Genomic DNA, 14,448 nt, shown 5'->3' with positions numbered 1-14,448 from the left:
CAAATATTCGAGAAATTTCAAATAAAAACAATTACTCGTTATGTGCCTCATCAACCCTAAACATAAATCCCTACCGATGTACATACGATTGTGTATTGTTTTAACTATAAATGCACTTGACTTTAAACTATCATCAACAATTGTCCGGCAAAAAAAACTAGACCCTCTATTCTTTAATTTTCTCATACCATTTTCCTCTGTTCTTTATTTTTCCCGTTATACTCTATTCTAATTTTATATTTTTTTTTTCTTTATTTTCCTGTATCTATACCTCCTTTATTCGGAGCAACCCCACCCTAAATAAACATATGATACACACGGTCTATATGGCCCCCAAGGGTGACTGGGGAATAGAAGTATGGTCACCATTGGTCTTCCTCCGACCGGCAGTAAAACCCGTGCTAAAGTGGGGCGTCCGTTTGGCTGTGCGGGATGTACAAATTTGCAGCCACGTCCGGTCAGAATGGGGACGTTAAATCCGATGCCTCGTGTAAAGAGAGTGCCACGCTCTTTGCACGTTAAGAACCCTTGCAACAACTCTTTGAGGGGTCCGTAGGTGACCTGTTGCAAGGCTAAATTTCTGTCCCTATCCAATATACCCTCATTTCCCGTGGCAGTCTAAATTTCTCCGACCTTAATCCCTTGATCTATTACAGAACCTACCTATTGTATTTATTGTGAACTTGTTCTGGTCCTGAATATGCATGAAATATTTGCCACTGGACGTTAAGCAACCAACAATCAATCAATCAATCAATCACACGGTCTATAGGTCATCGCTTGTGCCGTGATACATGTTTGCATAACAAAGGGTGTCCTTGTTCATATTTATAACATTTTAAATGTCCTCCTAATAATACATATAATAGTTGCCACTGGACATTAAACAGCTAACTCTAAATTCATCCGTCATATTCTTAGTTTTGTTATAATGTGTAAATCACACAACATGATGAACAAATAATTATTGCAGATTTTCACTGCCGAAATAATGGGAAATAATTGTAAACAAAACCACTCAATCACATCCCTACGCCACAAAGTCTTTTCACATGTAAATAAATTATTTTCATAAATCTATTTCAAAATAATTTTAAACAATTTTAAATCAAACGGTCATTTTTCTTATTTGCCAAAAAAAACAACAACATCAAACAGTTATGTTCTTTTCTTATTTTAAACAGATCGATTGTTTTCAATGGTCGGTGCCTGACAGCATCTATAAAATCTATCACCATGTTTGCCAATAAGAAAGCTTCATAGAACAGGAAAACAACAATGTCTTATAGAAATACTTCCAGGCCATATTTTCCAATTTCTGTTGTAATGTGGTTTAATGCAAAAAAGGTAACTCCTGAATACTGATTTGTACCCATCAAGCATTTGGGGTTAATAACAAATCTATGGTAGTCTCTTTTTCTTTACTCGCAAAGTATTCGACTAAATCATGTTATTTATGAAAATTGCTCATTGCTGACGAATGTTAAATATTGATCCCTAGATTTTCAATTGTTTAGTTGTTAGGTTACTGTCTGATCTCGCAAACCTGACATTTTATGGTCATTATGTTTTGCATCCAATTGCACCAATTTATTAAAAAGATATTAACGCGACACCGTACGAGAGTCGTTACTTTACATAAACTACTAGTATTTTTTTTTCTATAACGAAATACGAAACCACTTCTCGCAATTCGCTTTGGGGTAATTGTGCTTCTCTTTTGACAAAATATGGCCTTGTCTCAAAAACAAAAAGTATAATATAATATAGAGTAATATATAAAACTGGACTAGAGTGAAGAGTTAGGAAGTAGGAATTCCTAATTTTAATTGAATGTTCTAAATCTTTGTGTATTTCTGATAAATGATTGTACAGACTCAAAAAAGTCTTTGTTTTGCTGAAATGAAAGGTCACCGTCACCAGCCAATAGAAGCAAAATGGATATAGTAGATCTTTCTAATTTTGAAAACAATATTTCTGTTGCTTCGTTGATAAAAGGGCACTTAAAAAATAATGAATACTATCCTCAACAGGATGGCCACAACTGCATGCGGGATTGGGTTTAATATTAATAAGGTTTAAATCTGCATTTGAAGAACTGCACCATATTTCTCAACTGTGTATCAATAAAATTAAGATTTCTATCACCACAACTGAACTAGGAAGTGCGTACTGTGAATAAATTATTATACTCAGTTTACTTTTGCTTACAACAATTTATCACATACATGCATAATACCACGTTAACAATTAGGCCCGAGAACACAGTTATTTCGTAGTGCATTTCTTTTAGACAATAAATTCAAATTAAAAAAATCGCACCTGCTCTATCTCAAGAAAGATTTTTACAGTGTAGTGTACTACTATGGGGACAAATAATATCAAAATTATAGTAACTTCTACCAGCTCCAGAGGAGGGGCGACAGCCTTAGGTGCTGTGTGCAAATTTTTGTAGGTCACGTGGTACGATTTTAGCGTCTCTCGACAATTTTGAATCTGGAAAAGATCGATCTGTTCATGTTTTTATATCAAATATACTCTCTTGCACTCGCAGAAAATATAGAAAGTTTTGAAATAAAAAGATTAATCAATGATAGAAGATCACTTTATATGAAATATTTTCTTTATGTTTTTTTATCTTTTAAGTAAATTCTATCAATAAAGAAATGCACTGTAATGGCGGGAAATTTTATTCGATCTCTGCGAAATCACGAGGCACAGATTTTTGAAAATTTTACAAATGTCAGCATGTGAAAATCATTCAAATTTATGCCAATTAAAGAACACTATTCAAACATTCTAAATCTTCTTAAGTCTCCTTAAGTCTCCAGCCGTTGCTTTGTAATAAGTCGCTAAAATATGATTTCCGGTAAGTAAAATATCAATAATATTTGTCAAATCCGCTAGTAATTATGTTATTTTAGGCATATAAACTCTTATATGTATTTTAATCATTTTGAAAACAAAATGAAAATTTTGTCTTATGAATAACCATCATGATAAATATAGTTTTTTTTCATAATTGAATCGTGCATTATTTGTGTATTGGATTGCTTAATTGCCTTCTCTCTAGTGTTATCTCTGTTTTGTTAACTGACAAATGACGAAATAATGCAATATTTAAAATTAAGTATTTTACAAAACTTTGTCCCGATTAAAAACTTAAAACCGATTGAATAAATTGAGAATTCAGTGATTATCGATGTCGAAATTAGCCCTTGGTAATAAACAGTTAGTTTGGGTATAAATATGTTTATTGTCAAGAAATAACTAACAAATTTGTTTATTATGTATGTACAAAGTATATGTATATTGCATGATCAGCCCTCCTGTATATTACTTGTTTTTTTTAATTGATTCAACAAATTTCGTTTGTCCAGGTGTCATTAACGGTGATGTCAACACCACGAGTAGTTTGATATAAATGACACAATACCACCGCGACCGATCGATAATAGAAGACAAATCTGCGTGCCGTGTGCAGAGTGTCGTTCCTCCTCTATACCAGCTCTAACTCAAAATATTGACAATTCTGTGATAAGGGGGTCTAAAATTCAGTTTGACAGCTTCAGACGTACTAATGTTTTACCTATTTTAACTGGACCAAATCACTCCTTAACATAAAGATTCAGCACCCAAATTGTTTTAACATGTAATTTCATCCCCCTTCTTGATATTTCGTGCATTAAATTTCAAGAAATAAATTGGGAAAGTATATCCAAAAAAAAATGCAAGTTATACACTGTTCACACTAGAGACTATATTCGTGGGGTGACGGTGTTTGACAGTCTGAAGGAGACAGCATCAAGGATTTAATAACTAAAAGGCAAAGCTTTTGTTGTACTCAATCTTACTTTAAGTTTTCTTTATTATATTTAATAGATATATATCCGAGATACGATAATGTAGTTTTCTTTTTTATATCAAACCTGATCATCTATGATATATATATGGAACTTTTTAACGACCTTGGCTGGCTATACAGCCCTTGCACGGTCGGTTCATCTATGATGATGATGGGAGTTTTTAACGACCTTGACTGGCTATACAGCCCTCGCACGGTCGGTGTGCAAATGATGTCATCTATAATAACAGATGGAAGTTTTTAACGACCTTGACTGGCTATACAGCCCTAATCTATAATGGGATATTATTCCACTTTTTATACATATTGATAGTTTAATCAATATCTGATTGGTTGAGACTATCCCACGTGTCGTTGAACAAATCTTCATATTCCATTCTGAGGATCATATTCCCCTCTGAAATGTCGGGATAACATCGTGTGACGTTACGCGCGGTTAATGTACATAACGTTTTGAACTTCTTATTCTTCTTAAAATAGCGATAGCAATAATCATTATCATGTTCAAATTTATTTCAGACGATAAAACAAAAAGACTTATAATTAAATTTTGATCCGTACTGTTTATCAATGGGTATGTCGTGTTTTGTTTAACTTATAAAAACAAGCGGATAAGAAAACAAAATGTATGCAAAATAATATTTAATGTATTGATAGTAAACAAACCATAGGCAGTGGAATAAAACATTCATTTCCCTTTGCTTCGGGAGATATGAAGATTTGCTCACCCTCGACAAATCAGAGTTCCCTCGGGCAGAGCCCTCGTGAAATATGAATATTCTTGGGTGAACAAATCTTCATATCTCCCTCAGACACGGGAAATAAATGTATAATGTCTAATGAGAGAATTTAACCAGAGACTGAATAACGTAGAAATAACAAATTAAAGGTCACTGTACGGCCTTCAACAATGAGCAAAATCCATACAGCATAGTAAGATATTAAAGAATCCGAAATGACAAATGTAAAATGCACTCAACACTGTTCAAACATCACCGCACGTCAAACTTTGAACAACAGAAAAACTTGATTGGACATTGGTGACAATTTGTCACGCCCTCATGAATTGGCGTACATGTACGTCCTATCAAATACCTTCAGAAAGCTTCCACTGAAATTATTTTACACACAAGTAACTGTGTATTTTACTGATTTTCTTAATAAAAAAAAACAAAATGTATTTTGCGTTAAATGTGCAATGAAGCCACGGATTCGTAATCTTCAAAAAATAGTTCAGAAACGGTTGATAAAATGTGGAATGTCTGAATAGAAATATAACAATTATGTTCAGTGCGCGTTTATAAAACGGACTCTATTTGGACATTTTAAGATACTATAAGTACTTGTTTTCTGTGTATAGAATTTTAGAGGTCAATACGACTTTGCATAAGTTGGATTTTCAATATTAATAAAAAATGAGTTGGGTTTTCTTCTTTTCTTTAAATTTATATCATGATTTTTTGATATTTCCCATTATCTTCTGAATATTTTTTAAGATGAATAATTTAAAATTTGTATACCAAACATTTTTAATTTTACTCTGCGTTTATAAATAGCATTGAAAGTACAACATCTTATAAACGATAAACATTGATAGAGAGTTGTCTCATTGGCACTCATACCACATCTTCCTATATCTATTAACAATCGAAACCCCTGAAATATCGTCTCATGACAAGCACGAAAAAATGGCGAAACTGAACTTCCAACAGCGGGCGATGATTTTTAATTATACAATATTCTTTCAATGGATTTTTTAAATGCAATGTAGAAATTATCAATTAAGACATTTTTTATCCCATTTGAAATTACTTAATCGAATATGAAGTCACATGCACGAAGAAGTTTGTCTGACGTGAAAATACGTAAGTCCCATATCTCACGGCTACATGGACACACACAGTGTACTGATCTTAATAATATATTAATGTTTGCAAATTCGTTGTAAGAAGAAAGACCTTTTAACTTTATATCACAATAAGCATATCTAAAGTAAGTCGTCACGTAGCTCATTTATGAAGAAATGTCAAACTGCCAATACTGCTAGTTTGTACTCTATTGTCGGAGGACAACTGATTCAAAATAAGGGAGCTACCATTTATTTTTAGGGGCGGGGCTGGGGGCTAAGGGTGGGTGGGTGGGGGGGTGGTGGGGCTAGTATGAAACTTGAAAAAAGGGCATGACAGGAGTTTAGAGAAAAAAAGGAAGGATGGGCATCTTGCCAAAAAGAAAAAGGCATGATGACTTTATGTAAAACAAGTCAGGAAAAATTAATAACTAAGAAAGGAAGGACCGAATAGAGTGTAAAATAAAAAAGCACGACTATATTTACATTGAGTTTACATTTATAGAAAAATGCAGGACATCATTTTTCATCATATTACGCGTCATTGATAATCTGATCACTACAACGTTTTTACAAAATATTCGTTCCCGTGAAAACTAAGATTTGTTAAACTTTCAAATTTCATCGAGGTCTCTTCTCAGGATATAACGGCCATCTGTATGTTGGCTTTAAGGTCGACAAGATAACAGGTCAATATATTAATGTATTCAAGTGAATTTAAGATTTGTTGCAATTCTAAAGTACAATGGGTAAATCAATCTTATCTTTGATGTGCCACATGGGCATCCCTATAAACATGATAAAGTAAGACAGTCCATGCGTGACCCATAGCATTAGATATTTTATGCAGTTCATTGGATATTTTCTATCACAATCCGAGCTGCAACTCTCCGTTTGCCATCTGATGCATCGATCTTTACTGCTGAAGCAGAAGCAATAATTTTGGCTTTGAAATTTATTGCTTCTTCAGATAAATCCAAATTTATTATATGTTCTGATTCACTTTCATGCTTACAAGCTATACAAAATACTAAAATTAAAAACCAAACAATTCTCAAAATTTTATATGTAATGAGGAATTTAAAAATTCTTCTTAAAGAAATATTATTTCTATGGGTGCCGAGTCATGTTGGAATCCTTGGAAACACAGCTGTAGACCTTGAGGCAAAGAATGCCCTGGGTGACCCTTTATCTAACTGTGATATACCATATACCGATTTTAAATCTAATATTAGAGAATATGTTTTTAATATATTGAAAAATGAATGGAGTAAAAAAGATGGTAATAAATTACATGAAATTAAACCTAATTTATGTAAACCTTTCAATAATTTTATGTGCAGAAAAGATCAGTGTGTTATTTCTAGATGTCGTATTGGTCATACTAGAATAACACACGAATATCTTTTAAAAAATGAAGTAGAACCACAATGTATACCTTGCAACTGCAAGTATACTATTAAACATGTTTTAATCAATTGTATTGACTTTGCTGATATTCGTAAGAAGCATTTCAATGTCAATAATATGTATGATTTATTTAATAATGTTTCATTTACAAATATTGTTTCATTTTTAAAAGAAGTTGGAATATATTCTAAAATATAAAAATGTTATTATATTTAAAACGATTTAAAATTTTTATCACGTTATCTTAATGTTCATTTTTATTTGTAAATAATCAATTTGCTTTAATCTAGAATTTTAGTTTATTGAAGGACCTTTTGTCTGATTTTAAGAATATGCTTTAAATTGTAAAAAATATTCGAATTAGCTCTCGCCGCGATATAGCCTTGTTGTGCTAATGCGGCGTAAAGCAACCAACAATCAATCAATCAATCTATCACAATCCAGGCAAGCTAATAACCTATATTATTTACGTGTCTGAAGACGAATTTGTATAAAACATTGTGTTTGATTTTAATTTCTGAAAATAAACTTAACTCTAGAACAGACCTTTTATGAACGTCGGGTTGGGACTTTTTTATGTGTTTGAATTCGGTTTTTACACGTATTAAACTCTGGAATATATGATCAAACTTTTCGGGATTCGGGAAAAAATGCTTCAGCAAACACTCGTGAGGAAAACAAATAAAAAGAATCATTCTGTATCATAATTTTAATTTGTTAAATATTTGCAACTCTTAAAAAGTTTCAAAACCAGCTGATTTTTTTTGTATTTCTTCATATTGAATAACTTAAAAAAAATGGGCAGTGTGGCGGATTTACCGGGGGCACAGGGGGCACGTGCGGCCCCCAGTCCAGGTCACCAATACATTTTCTAACATGATTATATTGCTACTGAATCTGCTTATCAAGAGTGGAAATTAATCACAGCTAGATTTGACTTCTTAACTAGCCGTTAATTAACCCCAGCTTCAACATGCGTGATTATGACAAGTTATCGGTGGGTCTGTAAATTTTGACACGTGTGTGTAATGTCTTATTTAAAAAGATTTGATCAAGGAGGTTATATGAGATCTCATATAACCTCCTTGATTTGATGTACATGTTGATTGGAAAAGTACGAATATTTTTATTGGTTTTTAATACAATATCATCCCCTGACCAGGAAAGAAATTACTAACCAAAATCTGTGTTTTAAATAAATATGTACAAATAAATGTTTAGTGCCAAGAATATAAGTATCGATGTATGGGATATGTCTTCATAACAAAATTCTCACATTATCATTTTTATAAACTAAATGTCGTATTTTCTTTTCACTACTATTTTCAAAGGAAACCAATAATTTGTTTAAAAAAAAACTGTCCCCCCACTCTTTCCACAAAAAAAGAATTTGGTTGTCATTGTTTCTAATTAAAACGCAATTGCATTTTATAGAAGATAATCTGGAACTAATACGTTTATCTATTAGTTCCAGCATACAGTAATATGACTGTATATTTTTCCTGTTTCAGTTACAATGTACGTATATGTATGAGGCTAGGAAAAGGTTATCATTTATGAGGATATGAATGGGGTCAGAGATATATAATATATGTCGCTGATGGGGTTTAAAGAACAGAGACTCATGGGACCAATAGATTTAAATAAATATAGATAACAGAATAAAGAGGTGATTGTTTGTTGCTTAACGTCCAGTGGCAAAAATTACATGTATGCTTAGGACAATTATTATACAGATTGATTGGCAGAAGAATAAAGTAAACTAAAATGGTAGAAAAATAAAAGATATAGAACTATAGAAACGATGATCTGACTCCCCCCCCACACCACCACAACCATTTTTTATCAAATTCGAATACTGGGAGCTATCTGAAGTCAGTTCATAGGACCTCAGTTTTAATATAGGCGTGGCAATCCATCACTTTTATCCAATCAACTGTCCTTAATAATAAAGATTGGAGTGCAATTGTGTCTGTATCAAGTTAGATAAATATAATCATATTTCTGGACGTACATATGTCGGGGTTTAGGCTATTTCATTCGATAGAAGTAGATGAAAAAAAAAAAAAAATTTCTGGTTATATCTATTTATAACTGAAAAAGTGGCATTAAATCGTAGAGGCAGTCCCTCTTTATGTGAAGAATAGAACATATTGAGCTTTCTGGATTTTCTTCTGTCCACTAGCAAATGTGGGCCTGTACCACTGAAAATATATAACTTCCGGACTAGAAAACACGGACAACCCAGTTACTAATCTTCCTGCTTCCAACTAAACGTCATGTTCTAGATTGTCGGAATCTTGTTGAGTACAGCCATCCCATAACTCACATGCATATTCCATAATTAATCTTATAAGTGTTAAGTTTATACGATTAAGATACTGATTTCTAGTCAATACATATTTCAATTCTTTTTAGAAATTTAATCTTGTGCTTGCACAATTTAAAACGTTTTATATATGTGTATAGAATTTACCATTGGAATCAAAAGAAATCCCTAAGTGTTTATGATAGGAGACAATTCTACTACTTGATTTTGAAGTTCTATTTTAATATCATCTGGGGAAGAATTACAGGAGAATAGCATAGTAATTGTCTTGTTAGGATTAAAATCAATAAGCCAATCTTTAGACCATGCTGAAATTTGTTCTAAATCGCTATTAAAGACATCCTCTATTGTGTAAGGACTATAATACTTAAATTAGAAAGGGATGTTTCATCAGCAGACAATCGAGTTAGACTTATCAAATTACCAGCTATCTCATATACATCAATAAGGAATAGTACGGAACCTAATACAGAGCCTTGTGGAACTCCTGCATTAGTATTCTAAAAAGGCGAATATGAACTTGAAACAAAAACGCTTTCTTGTATATTTGAAATATAACTAATTAAGTGATTAAATATACTGACTGACTTTAAAAACGCAACACTCATTTTGTTGATTTTTTTTCCCACATCATGTTTGATTCTCATACAACTACTGTTCATGCTTACCATACTTCTTTCTCTTAAGAAAAAATCAACATCTGACTTACCTGTGGTTATTGAACATACCGGATTTTTGAAGTCGCACGAATTTCGTAAAGCGAAATTTGAAACCCATAAAAGATTTTTTCAGTTTGTTTTGCTTCGTGAAACAGTTCTTTTAATCCTTGGCCACACTTAAATCAGTTAAAAAATGTTGCATCTCCATATTGCCAAGACTGAGGAATAAAAAACTAAATCAGCCCATAAGAATATTGCAAACAAGAAAACGTGAACGTGCTGCAACCATACAGTTTGACTTCAGAAACCCGTCTTACTGTCCTTCCGACATCGATACAGGTAGACAGGAATTGTTGCTTACCATCAATGACCAGATCATCATGTAGTGACAATGCAACGTCAATAGAATTTGATTACGCAACGTCATTTGCGAGACATGTTTACGGCCGCAACGTCAACTGCTTATCAAATTGTCGAATGCCATTGCACACAGATTCATGTCATAAACGTTTTCCATAACCTGAACTGCCAAAGATTCCACTGAAGAAAAACATTTAAAGCCCTGAAGTTTCAGCCGCATAATTGCCAAAACCCATTGTAATGGGTGGAACAACCGCATATTCAGAAGGTGTAAAACAGAACCCAAAACATGTGGAACAGAATTGGTTGATCTTTCTGACAATAATTTTGGCGTTTGTTACAGGCAGTCATTGCTTTTGACAGTGCCACATTCATTCAAAAATTTAAAAAGAATAATCTAGTGTTGCGTTTCTAAAGTCGGTCAGTATACATTTTAAATACAATTTTTTCAAATACTTTTCCCACTGTTGATAATAATGAGATTGGTCTATAATTTGAAATCAGTGATTTGAAGCACAAATAAATTTTCATACATTGTCAGATCAAAATATCTTAAAAACCCCAGTCCAGAGATACCGTATACATTCGACTGAATATACCAATTCGATAATTTTACATTCGAACTTGTTACGTAATAAGATCTGTGTCCAGGTAAAAAGAACCAGCAGGTGATATATATTCTTAAGTGTTTATCACCTTCCATTATACATCTGACGATGACATTTACCTTTAGGGCCATTTTGTTTGAAATATCATTTTAAAGGTAAACTGATAAGCATAACGTCCTCGCAATTTCTTTTTCAGATCCAGGGACACAGATGTCAGAATGAATAAGAAAACACTAAATTCTTCAATAATATATTGTAAAATGGACAGCAAGCACATTTGATAGACTAGTGTACTAATAGATTTTCTTGTGTATTTTCTATGTTCTGGAAACTTCAACATCCTATCAAAAATACTTAAATTAAAGTCTTAAGTTTAATTAAATGTTTTTTTTTTAAATATTATTTGCAAGGCTGCATGAACATTGCACCTATCGTTTTCGTATATTTCTTTTCCGCCATGCATAAGTTTAATGTTTACTGTGACTTCTATAATGCTTAAAAAATGATGCAATTGTATTATCAATCTAAAAATATTAATCGTGAACAACAACAAAAATAAATTATATATTAAACGACTAAAGCAATTTAAAATTCTAAAGGATATTGTTACAATATTGCCAAAAACTGAGACTACTATAGATATAAGAAGATGTGGTATGAGTGCCAATGAGACAACTCTCCATCCAAGTCAAAATTTAAAAAAGTAAACCATTATAGGTCAAAGTACGGTCTTCAACACGGAGCCTTGGCTCACATCGAACAGTAAGCTATATGAATTAAAACCATTCAAACGGGAAAACTAACGTTTGATGGGATGTCTAATCTATATAAAAAAAAACTGTTATAGTAGTCTCAGCCGAAAACAATACGAAATTGATAAGCAAGTATGACTAACCAATCAAAAAATTTGTTGTTTGGGATTATTCATGGTTGACTAGTTCTATATTAACCAGTGGCACGTGTCCTAATTATTAAGAAAAGGGACAGAAAAGTATTAAACAGAAATAACCGGTTTTTCAAAACCATATTTTCAAAATTAACTGCATGATTTAAACAGCTTAAAAGTGTTTCATTTATTTTATCTGTGTGCGTATACGAAAAATTGATAACAAGATAAACTTCAATGTACATGAATTACGAGTATTAGATTTCTTGTGAAATTGATCGATGAGCGGCTTTTTACAAATACCGAAAAAAAGAATACTGCGTAAACGTCAATTAATGGACAAGCAACCCAACGAGAAAAATAAAATTTAAGAGGCATCTATAACTAGTTTTGAGTTGGAGAAATCATTCAATGCCATATGATTCTATTTAGGTTTCTGCGTTTTTCGATTTACGAATAAGTCAATAAAAAAAAAATAAGTAATTGAAGCCAAAAAAGAAGACACAAAACATACATGAAATAAAGTAATAACATATTAAGTTTACAAATACGTACCTAGGTGCATTTAATAAAGCAACATTTGAACTTATTATAGAAAAAGGAGAAATTAAATGGAAACATAATGCGCGCTGTTAAATCATGCTTTGCAAGGCTGTTTAGAGATGACTCGTGCACAATCATTTTGAATGGTGAATAAGATCACATACATGCATTAAGCACTCAGAAACTAGCCCGTAAATAGCTAGGAGGAGGGAATCCAGTTATTAATTAAATATCAAAACGGTGTGCAGAAATACCGCAAAGGACTTCTTAGTGCACTAAGACCAACGTGTTTGCACTAAGGACACTAAAACGATGTTTTAAGACCACAAAGAACATGGATAAAAGAAGATATGAGTATATAACTCATAAATATAAAGTTTGGTGTGAATAGATTTTATTATTTTGAAGTTAAATGACTTTGTAATCAGCGCGTGCCACTGGTACAAATCCAGGATAGTTTAAGAAAGTTTTTAAAAAAAATTAAAACTTTTAACCACAGAGTGAAAATAATGTTAGCTGGCAGAAAAACTCCATTTATAAATAAAATACGATTTATTCTACAAAATTTACTTCTGGATACTATTTTGTGATCATAAACAAGCTTCTATCCAAGTTTGGTAGAAATCCGGGATATTTTAAGAAAGTTATTTAAATTTCAAAAACTTTAACCACAGAATGAATGTAATGTTAACTGAGAGAAAAAAGTCCATTTATACATGTAAGTAATACACAGATAACCAGGATTTTTTTTCCAAACTTTACTTCTGGATACTATCTTATGATCATAAACATTCTTCTGTTGGTAGAAATCCTGGATAGTTTAAGATGATTGATTGTTGGTTGCTTAACGTCCAGTGGCAAATATTTCATGCATATTCAGGACGAGAACAAGTTCACAATAAATACAATAGGTAGGTTCTGTAATAGATTAAGGGATTAAGGTCAGAGAAATTTAGACTGCCACGGGAAATGAGGGTATATTGGATAGGGACAGAAATTTAGCCTTGCAACAGGTCACCTACGGACCCCTCAAAAAGTTGTTGCAAGGGTTCTTAACGTGCAAAGAGCGTGGCACTCTCTTTACACGAGGCATCGGATTTAACGTCCCCATTCTGACCGGACGTGGCTGCAAATTTGTACATCCCGCACAGCCAAACGGACGCCCCACTTTAGCACGGGTTTTACTGCCGGTCGGAGGAAGACCAATGGTGACCATACTTCTATTCCCCAGTCACCCTTGGGGGGGATAGTTTAAGAAAGTAATTAAAATTTCAAAAACTTTAACCACAGAGTGAGTATGTGGATGTCGCTAGCCGACGCCGACGACGGAATGTAGGATCGATATACGTCTCGCTTTTGCGACAAAAGTCGCAGGCTCGACAAAAATGTAATAAACTGTTATACTTTGAACATGTGTATCTAATGTGCTGGTAAACAAGTATATACATTCTAAAATATTTTGTAATAAAAAAATACTAGAGAACTATAAAAAAGTGAAGTTTACAAACAACCAAGAGAAATTAAAAGGAAAAAAAAATAAAAATATAGTAGAACATACATTATTACATTGAACTAAAAAATATAACAGTCAGAAAAACAAAAGAAATACGACAGTAACAAACAGACGAAAAAAATCAGAGACAATTGAAATATCATAAACATGTTAATTTAAAATACAAGCGGATTCAAAACGGTTCAAGGTTGAACGAACATGAATTGCTTTCGATTACACAGGTGACAATCAACAGAGGGTGGCGCGTGTCGATACAACATTAAATAAATTTATAATTACCGGGTACTAAAGATATGATTATAAAATTTGAAATTGTATTCCTTCTATATGCCATGTTTTTTGTGTCAATTCTATCATTGAATTTCCATCAGGACTGGTCCTTAGTGCAATATTTTGTTCTTAGTGAACAAGTAGAAATACCGCAAAGGG

At 32.7% G+C, this 14,448-nt stretch overlaps 1 long non-coding RNA gene across 1 annotated transcript; it reads left to right on the top strand.

The window, feature by feature from the left end:
* Nucleotides 1-1,178: 1,178 nt before the first annotated feature.
* LOC127704135 (uncharacterized) lies at nt 1,179-11,652 on the top strand. Its single transcript, XR_007983156.1, has 2 exons — nt 1,179-1,347; nt 11,274-11,652. It is a non-coding gene; the product is annotated as an uncharacterized LOC127704135 (long non-coding RNA).
* Nucleotides 11,653-14,448: the final 2,796 nt, after the last annotated feature.

This window comes from Mytilus californianus, unplaced genomic scaffold (genome assembly GCF_021869535.1).
Source record: "Mytilus californianus isolate M0D057914Y unplaced genomic scaffold, xbMytCali1.0.p SCAF_59, whole genome shotgun sequence".
NCBI classification, from domain to species: domain Eukaryota; kingdom Metazoa; phylum Mollusca; class Bivalvia; order Mytilida; family Mytilidae; genus Mytilus; species Mytilus californianus.
Note: the sequence above shows the minus strand (reverse complement) of the source record. Positions and strands in the feature narration are given on the sequence as shown.